The sequence below is a fragment of the Cupressus sempervirens genome, chromosome 11, assembly GCF_028749045.1.
Source record: "Cupressus sempervirens isolate cs-2001-9-10 chromosome 11, ASM2874904v1, whole genome shotgun sequence".
In the NCBI taxonomy this organism is placed as follows: domain Eukaryota; kingdom Viridiplantae; phylum Streptophyta; class Pinopsida; order Cupressales; family Cupressaceae; genus Cupressus; species Cupressus sempervirens.
The window spans coordinates 158,805,594-158,817,502 of record NC_143128.1 but is presented as its reverse complement, the minus strand read 5'-3'; the positions used below and the strand labels follow the sequence as shown (position 1 = coordinate 158,817,502).

Genomic DNA, 11,909 nt, shown 5'->3' with positions numbered 1-11,909 from the left:
AGATTGCCTACTTTGTTTCCCTTGGAAATTATTTTCGAACCCTTGGTAAATTTCCAATTATCTGGATGTAAGGATGGATAATATCCTTGTGCAAAGAGCTGACTAATAGAAATCAAATTTTTCTTTAATTTGGGAACATGGTGAACATATTTTAACAACCATTGCCCTCCATCTTCCGGCTATAACAAAATGTCACCCTTGCCAATTATTTCATAGGATTTGTTGTCTCCAAGAAATACCTCTCCAAATTGATCTTCATGGTAATTTGTGAAACAATCCATACATGAAGTGGCATGGAAGGAGGCTCTGGAATCTATCACCCAAGAATCTAGTTTTGTGTCACTTGTAGAAAGAACTAAAGAACTGCCATCTTTCTCATAGGTTGTATTTACTTTCTTGTAAGCCCAACAATTTCTCTTTGTGTGGCTAGGCTTACCACAAAACTAACATTCTCCATTCCTACCTCTTGACCTTGAACGATTGGGTGATTTGGATTTCCTTTGATTGTTATGGTTATTACCTCTATGATGGCTTCTTCCCCTTCGCTCGGTGCTGACCATGGTGAGAGCATCATCGGATGAGGAGTCTTTGTTAATACTTCTCATGTCTTCACTTAGTAAAGTGGAAACAACTTCATCATAGGTCAGTTTGACTTCGTAGAGTTTGAAGTATTTACAGCTGTAACTACGGGATCCCAAGTGTCAGGTAAAGAGCATAACAAGATGATGGCTTTGGATTTTTCATCTTGAGTCATACCAACCAAGCTTGCTTGACATAGTAGGGTATTCAAATCATTTATATGATTGGACATCATAGTCCCTTCCTTCATTTTGATTTTGTAGAGTTTCTTCATAATGAAGATTTTTTTTTGCAACCAATGCCATTTGATGCATATTCTAAAGTTTGTCCAAAACTTCTTTCATTGACTTCTCATTTGAGACATTGAACAAGACATTTTTAGCTAGCGAGAGAAAAATGGATGCCATTGCCTTCTTATCCATCTTTTCCCAATCTTCATCAGTTTTTGTAGATGGTTTCTTAGACTTTCCTTCAATTGAGAGAGCTAAGTCTTGCTTAACCAGCAAGGAGCGCATCTGCACTTTCCACAGGCTATAATTCTTGCTTATAAATTTCTCTATTTTCAAATCCTTCATCTTTTCCAAAAATTCAACACCGATTTCGAAATTTGCACACCTCATGCTCTGATACCAATTGAAAGGATTTAAACAAAAAAATAAAATTGACGCAATAAAGAAAAATACACGACATCAAATTTATCCTGGTTCACCACAATAGTGGCCATGTCCAGACTGCAGAGTGTTAGATTAATATGAAAAAAAAGGTTATTACAAATGAGCAGGAGTAGCATATAAAAGGGCTCCAATAATATTACAAATGAAGAGTTTTTGGAAACCAAGAGACTCGATTATTGAAGGGAACAATGATGTGACTGTTGGCCTTCACAATATCAACAAATATGTCATGCTCATCCAAGAGGTATGTTTTTTATAGATCTCTACTTTCCTTTTTGTTATGAGATATTAAGGTGATAAAATAAAATTTTATTCATATGGTACATGTACAGGTGCATGTTTCATTAGAAAGTTTTGTTTGATTTATTTTAACATGATTAAAAGTGTTTTGACTCAATATTATACTAACTCATGGATTTTGTAATCATGTTGATGATTGGAATGTTCTCTATCTTTAAAATGTTTCTGATATGAATTGAATAGTTTCTGCATCGCACTTTCTTAAAAAACTAAAATATACACAACAATAGTGCTTGATTGAACCAATACTCACATTACAAAATTTGAATAAGTATGAAATAATTCTTTGCAATATCCCGTAAAATATACATAGTGAGAGAGTGTCTGCATCTGAAAAATTATGGCTTGAAATTGCACATACATAGAAAACTTAGCTCAACCAAGTCAAAATTGACTCACCTAGAACCCAAATGAAATGCACCATTGCAACAATTGGAAGCATTCATCATCATTCTCCATTGATGATTTCTCACCTATGATTGATGATTCAATTAATTTGTCCAATATGTTTCTAAGAATGTCAACTAGCCTTTCACTAATCAAAATCTTCGGTAGAAGAATTTTCAACTTCAAAGAAGGCTTCTAGTCTCACACACACATCTCTCATTCATTTCACTTTCATCTTCTACTTGTTGAATGTTCTAGCCTAAAACATAAGAAAAAATCACTATTCTATAATTATCACTATTTTTTTATTATATTCTTTTTTAATCAATGATTATGAATAACATTGTAAATCTCATTTAATTAGAGCGGGCCACTTTTTCCATTCCTGGGTTGTGAGCCATTTTTGTTGTAGTTTCTTTTTTATATATCTATAATTGATGGTTTTGTTTACTTTTACTATAAGGCATATTAAATGATTTTCTATTTGATCTTTTCCCTTTCATAAAATGTAATATCCCTTGCTCGATCGTATAGGATTTGGGAAATATTTCTTTAAGTATATGCAAGTATTTTGTCAATCAATAATCTTATATGAATGGTGATGATGATATCTGAACCTTAAGATATCCAAGTTATCCAAGTGTTTGTGCCGCAACTTAGTTCTGTCATGAAGTCATCCTAAAATGATTAGTGCCACAAATTGTGCTACTCAAATGTGACAAGGTTCTTAGGGCATAATTGATGAATCTAGTTTCAAGGAGTACACAGTATTTATACATATTTTTTGTTTCAAGCCTATATAAACATGGGGTGATTAATTGATAAAAAGGAATATGCTTGTGCATTGACCGTAGGGTCGTCCTTGTGATAATAGAAAAAGGTTGGGAGAAGAAGAATAATAGGAAGAAACATCAAAGAAAGATAAAAATCTTCTTCTGAGATAGGGCACTATTTTATGTTATGATTATCATTTTTTTGATTGCTCATTGTTGATTTCTTTTGGTAGTTGCTAAACAATATCGTTGAAGATTGAAAAAAATGCTTTTGTAATAGATTACTTGGTTTATGGTGCACATGAGAGTGGCAGGGGCATTTAACATTCTCAAAGGAATTTCCAACTTTGTATAAAATTATCCTAGCCTTGAATGTTGTCTTGTATTCATCTCTTTCTTTGATTAATGGTATTTACTAATCAAACCACTCTTAGAAAAATTATCCACCTAACAAACAGTCTACTATGTTTCCAGTTTCTGTAAATCTGAGCTTTTAATTCATTCATTTTAGTTAAGATTGTCTTTGTCTTTGTGTTGTAGTTTAGGCTGATTTCCTAATTAGCTACACATGTCTAAATAAATGAGCAGTGTGATTAGGGCAATGAGGTAGTCTCAGCTATTCAGAGAGTTTGCAGAGGGAAAATGAGGCATGTGATAAGAGTGCAAAAGAAGGGAACATGTTCCATGTTTGAATCACATACCAACCACATAAAGGACCCTGCTTGCTTTCACAATTTGGATTACAATGAGCTAAATGGGTACCTAAAGAGCATCATCACACAAATCCTTAATGACCTAGGGTGTAATAGCCCCCTCTGCTACATGAATTTTAGGTGTCCCACATGTTATAGGCTATAGCACAAGCTCTTCATTTCTACTCAAGGAATCTATAGTGGCCAATTTATTTATGTTGGTAAGAGGGCTTATCTGAGTGTGCGAAATGTGCTACTCCTCAGTTGTATTCTGAGGGTGTCATGGTTTGCAATGTAGAACAACATGTGGGAGATCATGGTTCCTTTGTTTAGGCCTCTAGAGACTACACAATCATCATTAGTTGTAGAGCCATGATTGGTCAGATTGCCGGTGATGGTCAGAGTGAGATGCCAATGCAAAAGGTTGGCACTACCTACAATGAATATAGGCCCAAAAGAAACCATTGTCCCAAGGTGCATGGAGTGGAAATGAATCCAGTAGAACATCCACATATTAGGCATGCAACTACTAACTACTGACATGTTCCTCCTATTAGTTTAGGTAGCTTGGATAGTTGTTCATCTATATGTGATTAATTAGCAAATATTTGTTAGTTAATTGACTACTTCTAGAAGCAACTAGTAACCTATTGGTTAGGTTGTTATCAAGAAGCAATTAGAAACTTCTTGGTCAGGTTGTCTTGATCAAGAAGTAACTAGAAACCTCTTGGCTAGGTAGTACAAAATGAGGGTCAAGGGAGGCATTTGCTGAACTGAATAGAGGAACAAAATAATTTATAGAAGCATTTGCAATGTTAGAAAATGGGTTTGCAGTAATAGAAAATAATCTTGCATTGTTAGCAAGGGCACAGTGATAGCATTGTAGATAGTAGTGGGGAATATCAAGAGGAGAAATTACGAGGCTATTTGAATTCTACCAGTGAAAGGTAAGGAATTTTGTATCTCTTAATTTGCTGAAGTTAATATATTTTCCATCTGTATAACTGGTTTTCCCTTAGGGGTTTTCCTAGAGACAATTTGTCCAGAAATATTGTGTTCATTGTGTTGTGAATTTTTTTCCGTATTTTATTGGTCAAATCACAGTTGTGTTATTTTTTGATATATAACATATGAATTTGTTTTCAGTAATTTAATAATTGTTTATGATAGGAAATTAATAATCACTGATTGTAATAGTGTTAATTTTCACATGGTATCAGAGCAGTGTTGTGGGTAGAATATTTTTTTCCTAGGAAAGAAATTAAGGGTTTATATAAACTAGTGTGATCTCTTCAAAATTATTATTTCTTTAATCCCTTGAGATGGCTTTAGCTAGTTTGAGAGACTAGGAAAGATTGGATGGTGCATCAAATTTTTGTATCTCGAAGGCTAGAATTTCTTTATTGTTGGAAGAGAATGGTACCAAGGATTATTTTACTAGTATTGGACCTGTATCAATGAATGTGACATAGCTTGCAGCATATAAGGATCATGCCAAGATGAGGAAGATTATCGTTGATGTTTCCAAGAATCATATTGTTCCACATATCTTAGAGCTAGACATGGTGAAGAAGATGTGGGATTCCATTCTGAATTTCTATCAAAATGCTACCACCAATAAGAAGATGATTCTCAAAGAGAAGTTGAAGAATACCCAGATGAACTAGGGAGAAAATGTTACAAGTTACCTCACTAGACTTAGACTTGTCAAGGAAAAGTTAGTAGGTGTTGTAGATATTCCCAGTGATGATAAGCTAGTGAGAATAGCCCTAAATGGGTTTTCTAAACAATGTCATGTCTTTGTTCAAGTTATCAGTGGATGAGATACTTTACTGAGTTGGGATTGACTATGGCCTAATTTCACTCAAGAGGAGTTTAGACTAAGTCTTGTAAATGGGGCCAACAAGAGTCAGAAAAGTAAGGTGGAATGGGAAAATGTTTCCTTAGCAGGGAAAGATAAAGAAATGAATGGATCTAGAAAAGGATTGAATTCACAAAGTAAGAAAAAGAAGAATAACCTTTCTAAGGTCAAGTTCTTTTGATGTCATAATTAGGGTCACACTATCAGTGATTTCCTAGAAAGGAAGAAGGAAAAGAAGTAGGTTGTAGCTTTAGCAAGTGCAAAAGAACTCTCCAATAGAATGGAAGATGAGTTTGCACTTATAGCTTGTATGGTGAGCTCAACCTCACAGACTATCTAGTATATAGATAGTGAGGTTTCATTTCATATGACATTAGTTAGAGAGTACTTCTCAAGTTATAAGAAGGAGAACACCAATATCTAGATTTCTATGGGAAACTTGTCCAAACTGAACACAATTGGGAAAGGTATTGTTTAGGTTCAGAGCAAGAATGGAAAGATAATTCTAGTTCATGATGTGTTGCATGTGCCAAGATTAGGTATGAATTTCATTTCTATATCTATTCTTTGGGATAGGGGGTATAATGTACTCTTTAGAGGGACACATGTTGATTAAGCACAAGGATTGGAAATCACCCATAACTATAGGAGTTAGGAGTGGTTGCCTTTATAGGTTGCAGTTTGATACTCCCAAGGCACTCATGAGTATTTGTAATCCTAGAGATCTTGGAGAACTATGACATATGAGGATGGGCTATATTCATCATGGAGCACTCAAATTTCTTTGTGAGATAGTGATAGGTGTTTAAGAGGTGACCACAAAATATGATGATGTATGTAAGAGATGTATGTTGGGGAAGTTTGTGAAGGCATTTTTTCCAAGGAGTGACACCAGATCTTAAGGTCTTCTTGATCTAGTACATTTAGATGTATGTGGACCTAGATATACTTCTTGAGGACCAAGGATGAGGTTTCCAGTTGATTCCAAGAGTTCAAGGCTCTAGTGGGGAACTCGACAGGAAAGAAGATAAAGGTTCTTTGACTAGACAATGGAGGTGAGTACAAAGGAAATAACTTCTAGGATTTCTATACTCAAGAGAGAGTGGACTATTACTTTCAATCCATAGAAAAATGGAGTTGTTGAGAGGAAGCAATGTTCTATATCAGAGGTGGCAAGAGCTATGTTACAACAGACTACATTTAGAACAGGTTTCCACACAAGGCACTAGGAAAGATGACACTAGAGGAAGCTTTCAAAATAAAGAAGCTAGATGTTGGTCACTTAAGAATATTTGGGAGTTTGGCATATTATTGTATTGCAGGTGATACATGTACCAAGTTAGATCAAACTATAGAGAGGGGGTACTTTGTTGGGTACAGTGAAATTTCAAAGGCATATAGAACTTTTATCCCCAAGAATAGAAGAATTATTGTTAGACATGATGTAAATTTCATGGAGGACAAGGAATTTAGAAGGTATAGAGATTTGCTAGTAGATGATCAGAGTGAGAAACCAATAGAAGCTCTAAGGCCTAGTCAAGGGTAGGAAAGAACAACTATAGTTACCAGTACAAGTGTAGGCTCAAGTGGTGAAAATTCATAGAGTATGGAGCAAAAGGTGCTACAAGAAATGCATCTAGAAGACTTAGAGGTTCATATTTCATCCTCAAAATATTTAGGAGGTTGTGGGAGCTCCTACGAAGAGTACTAGAAAGTGAAGACAACCGACCAAGTTCAATGAATATGTGGGCATTAGTTAGTCAACTGGTAGATAGTGAACCTTCCAGCAATCAGGAGGCTGCATGACATCAGGTATGGTGGGATGCTATGTTTGAGGAGTATTCCTCAATAATGCAAAATGATGTGTGGGAGGTAGTTCCTATACCAATAGATAGGGAAGTTGTTGGATCATGTTTGATCTATATGATAAAGCATGGTGTAGATGGTAGCATGAAGAAATAAAAACAAAGGTTTCTAGCCAAGGGGTTCTCTCAGAAGAAGGGAATAGACAATGGGGATACATTTGTTCTAGTGACTAGGTATACTTCTATAAGAGCTTGTGATCTCATTTGCAGCATAGATGGGATGGCAGATCCATCAAAGAAATGTAAGGACAATATTCCTTAATGGTGAGTTAAAGGAAGAGGTATACATATATGAACTAGAAGGTTTTGTAGCACACACAAAAGAAACCCACATGTGCAAATTAAAGAGACCAATGTACAGACTCAAGTAGGCTCCTAGAGCATGGTTTGAGTGCATTGATATATACTTGTAGGAAATGGGTTTTGTGAAGAGTGAAGTAGATGCTAACCTATACTACTTGGTGGTTGGTGTTGAGATTCTCATTCTTGTTCTTTATGTGGACAACTTGTTTCTTATAGGTTCACTAGGACCCATAGAAGACTACAAGAGGGACATTGTAGAAGAGTTTGAGATGGACTTAATACTTACACTACTTTCTAGGCATGGAGGTGTGACAGACATATGGAGAGATTTATCAAGGGAAATATTACATTGAAATCTTGAAGAGATTTGGGATTGAGGATTGCAAAGCCATGTATATACCCATGATCATGAACTAGAGGAAGGTAGATACATCTAAGGAAAAGGATGTAGATCCCACCTTATATAGGTATTTTATTGGTTCTCTTATGTATTTGGCCAACACTAGGCTAGATATAACATTTGCAGTAAACTCTCTTAGTCAGTTCATGGTTGAACCAAAGAGAATGCATTGCACAATCATCAAGCATGTATCACATTGCTTACATGGTACAGTTGAGTATGGGATCAAATATATTTGAGGTGAATGTATATAGTTGATGGGCTATAATGTTGTAGATTGGGCAGGAAGTACAAAGGACAAAAGGAGCAAGGTGTTGTTTCAATTTGGGATAAGGAGTTGTATCTTGGTTCAGCAAGAAGTAGAAATTTGTGGCTCTAAGTTTAGCAAAAGTAGAATACATAGCAGCTAGCATGGAAACATGTGAAGCTATATGGCTTCATAGGTCATTAGTAGCCTTGTTTGGTCAGAAGGTTGAGACTACTATGATACACTATGACAATCATAATTTGCATCAAGTTTTCTGAGAATCCAGTGTTTCATGATAGGTCTAAACATATAGACATCATAGATCACTTCATTAGAGATATTGTACAATGGGTGCTTGTGCAACTATAGTACATACCTACAATGCAGTAGGTAGTAGACATTCTAACTAAGGGATTAGGGAAGGCTAAATTCATCTTCTTTAGAGATAAGTTGGGTGTCATGTAGAATAGCTTCCTCACTAAGAGGGAGTGTTAGTTTATGTACCTTGGATAGTTTTTCACCCATATGTTATTAATTAGCAAATATTTGTTAGTTAATTGAATCCTTCTAGAAGAAACTAGTAACCTATTGGTTAGGGTGTTATCAAGAACCAACTAGAAAATTCTTGGTTAGGTTGTTATCAAGAAGCAACTAGAAACTTCTTGGTTAGGTTGTCTTGATCAAGAAGGAACTAGAAACCTCTTGGTTAGGTAGTATAAAGGGGGGATCAAGGGAAGCATTTGGTGAACAAAATAGAGGAATGCAAGAAGTTGTAGAAGCATTTGCAATGTTAGAAAATTAGTTTGAAATGATAGTAAATAGTCTTGTAGTCTAGCAAGGGTGGAGTGATAGTGTTGGGGATAGTAGTAGGGAATATCAACAGGAGTAATTAGGAGGCTGTCTGAATTCTTTCAGTGAGATGCAAGGAATTTTGTATTTCTTGATTTGCTGAAGTTAATATATTTTCCATCACAAAACTAGTTTTCCCTTAAGGGTTTTTCTAGGGATGATTTGTCCAAATATATTGTGTTCATTGTGTTATGAATTTGTTTCCATATTTTATTAGTGAAGTTGTAGTTGTGTTAATTTTTGGTATTAGCTATGAATTTATTTTTAGCAGTTTAACAGTCATTTATGATAGGAGATTAATAATCAGTGATTGGAATCATGTTAATTTTCACACCTCGAAAAAAAAAGGTTGGATTGATTTCTATGAGGATTGGATGTCATCATTGGTGATCTATAGTTGCATTCTATAGTTAGAGATTACTCACTTGCAACAATACAGATATAAGTGATAACTAAAATTTCTATTACAATCTCATTAAAAACCTTTGCCCCCAAATTATAATATTGATTTGATTACAATGTAATTGCTCATTTATAATATTTGTAATTAATTATTATAAGAAAATTCTTGTAAAATAATGCTATATATTTCTATTTGAGATAATTTTAACAATAAGTGACTATAGGAGATTGATCCTTGAAAGCTGATATCAAATGATTGATACTAATAGCTTTAATACCATAGTTGGTAACTTAGATGATCATAAGTTTATCACTTTTTATATAATATAAAATAACTACTCTATTTTCACAAGGTCACTGACATATACTTCTCCATTATATACCTAATTTCCATTGATACGATAATCTTGAATTTTCCCTTCTTTGTTGTCATGATTTTTATCTAGACTATTCCATTATTTCTCAAAACTAATATTATTTTCTACTGCATAATGCTTACAAGCTTCTGAATAATTATTTTATGTTTTCAAGTTTTTTGTGAGTTGATTATCTTTAAAATATTCCCTTTATCCATCAACATTGACTATAGCATTATGTGGGTCTCCTATGGATGTTAATTAGGTGACTGTGTGTGACTGGCTTGTGATTCTCCTCATCCCAATTCCAATATTCTCTTATCTCTCTATATACCTATTCTTAATTGACACCCCCTCCCCTATAGGAGTGGTGTGTAGTCCCACATATATCTTAAAAAAAAATTACTTGCATCCATCTTAGGTTGAGTAAATTTCTGGCTAGACTTTTTGAATTTCATTTTTTCAAGTTTTGAAAATTGGATCCTCTTATTGAGTGGATTTAGGACACAATGGACTATAGTCCATGCCCTTAGTAATTTTGAGTTGAAAAGTTTCATAGCTTTCTTGTTTCGTTTAAATCATAGAATAGTCATAAAGGTTATATTTATAGGGAGGAGATTATATGTGTGCATTTCTTTCTTTAAAACTATAGAATGATTAAAAAGGTTAATTTTAACAGGGAGGATAGATAAACATGTCAAAAAGGTTAATTTTAATGGGGATGATATATAAACATGTCATGAAGCCTCTATAAAATATTCATTTCAATTATATATAAGTTTTGAGAAATCATAGAATGCCTGTGGTAAGAGTATTGTAGTTTTGATAATCTAGGGTCTAGTTACTCCATCGCTATTTGTAAAGTGTAACTTTTCTAAATAAGTTGAACATCCATAGTTTTATGTCATGAGAAGCGTTGAAGTTAAATAGCTCAAAAGGGAAAATTCTCCATATAATTATGCATATCTATCTTAAATGTCACGAGAAGCTTTGAAGTAAAATATGTCACAAAGAAAATTCCCATATAATTATTCATATGTAGATTCTCTATGGACTCTAAATCCTTTTAATTCTCTTTGATGTCACGAGAAGCATTGAAGTAAAATATGTCACCAAGAAAATTCGCCACATAATTATTCATATCTAGATTCTCTATGGTCTCTAAATACTTTAAATACTCTTTGATGTCACGAGAAGCATTGAAGTTAAATAGCTCAAAAGGGAAAATTCCCCATATAATTATGCATATCTATATTCTTGGATTTCATGAGAAGCTTTGAAGTAAAATATGTCACAAAGAAAATTCCTCATATAATTATTCATATGTAGATTCTCTATGGACTCTAAATCCTTTGAATGCTCTTTGATGTCACGAGAAGCGTTGAAGTAAAATATGTCACCAAGAAAATTCTCCACATAATTATTCATATCTAGATTCTCTATGGTCTCTAAATCCTTTGAATACTCTTTGATGTCATGAGAATCATTGAAGTAAACTATGTCACAAAGAAAACTTCCCATATAATTATTCATATCTAGATTCACCATGGCCTCTAAATCTGTTGAATTGTTTGAGAACTTTAGTTCATCCAATGAGTATTCACTAAAAGGTGAAAACATGGCACAAACTTTAATTTATGTAGATTATTTTTTTTAGTCACTTTCTAACAATGCAAGATTTGTAGATTTTTTTTTGAGTCACATTTGAACAATGCAAGAATTGTTTCTGAACATATTCCAAATTAGTCTATGAAACATTGAGTTGCTTGTCACCATGTTCCAAGTTAGTCCTCATATGATTGATTTTTTTAATTCTACCATGCTCTTTGAACACTCTTATTCATATAATGATTTATTTTATTCTTCAAATATTAACTAAATGTATATATAGATAAGAAGAAACTAATATAACAATAACAAATAGTTATCACCTTCCAAACATTATAACATTATAACAAGAACTAAATAATCAAATCCTTCATTTCTATTTTTGACAAAAGACAGGACTCTATCTGCATAGTAGGTCTTGTTTTTAGCCTCTTTCCACTTTTAATTCCTTAGTAGTATTATATTTTATATCTTTTCCATGCTCCATGTGGTAGTACTCATATGCATGGGGTGAGACAATAATAATGCTTTTCCTCTCTTTTAATGTATCGGAGGTAGTAGGGTTATCTTGTATTTTTTTCCTCATCTTACTCTACATTTTTTATTATTTCTT

The 11,909-nt window shown here is 33.8% G+C and overlaps 1 pseudogene; it reads left to right on the top strand.

The window, feature by feature from the left end:
• Positions 1–3,355: 3,355 nt before the first annotated feature.
• LOC149528682 (large ribosomal subunit protein uL2x pseudogene) lies at positions 3,356–3,945 on the top strand (annotated as a pseudogene).
• The last annotated feature ends 7,964 nt before the right edge of the window (positions 3,946–11,909 follow it).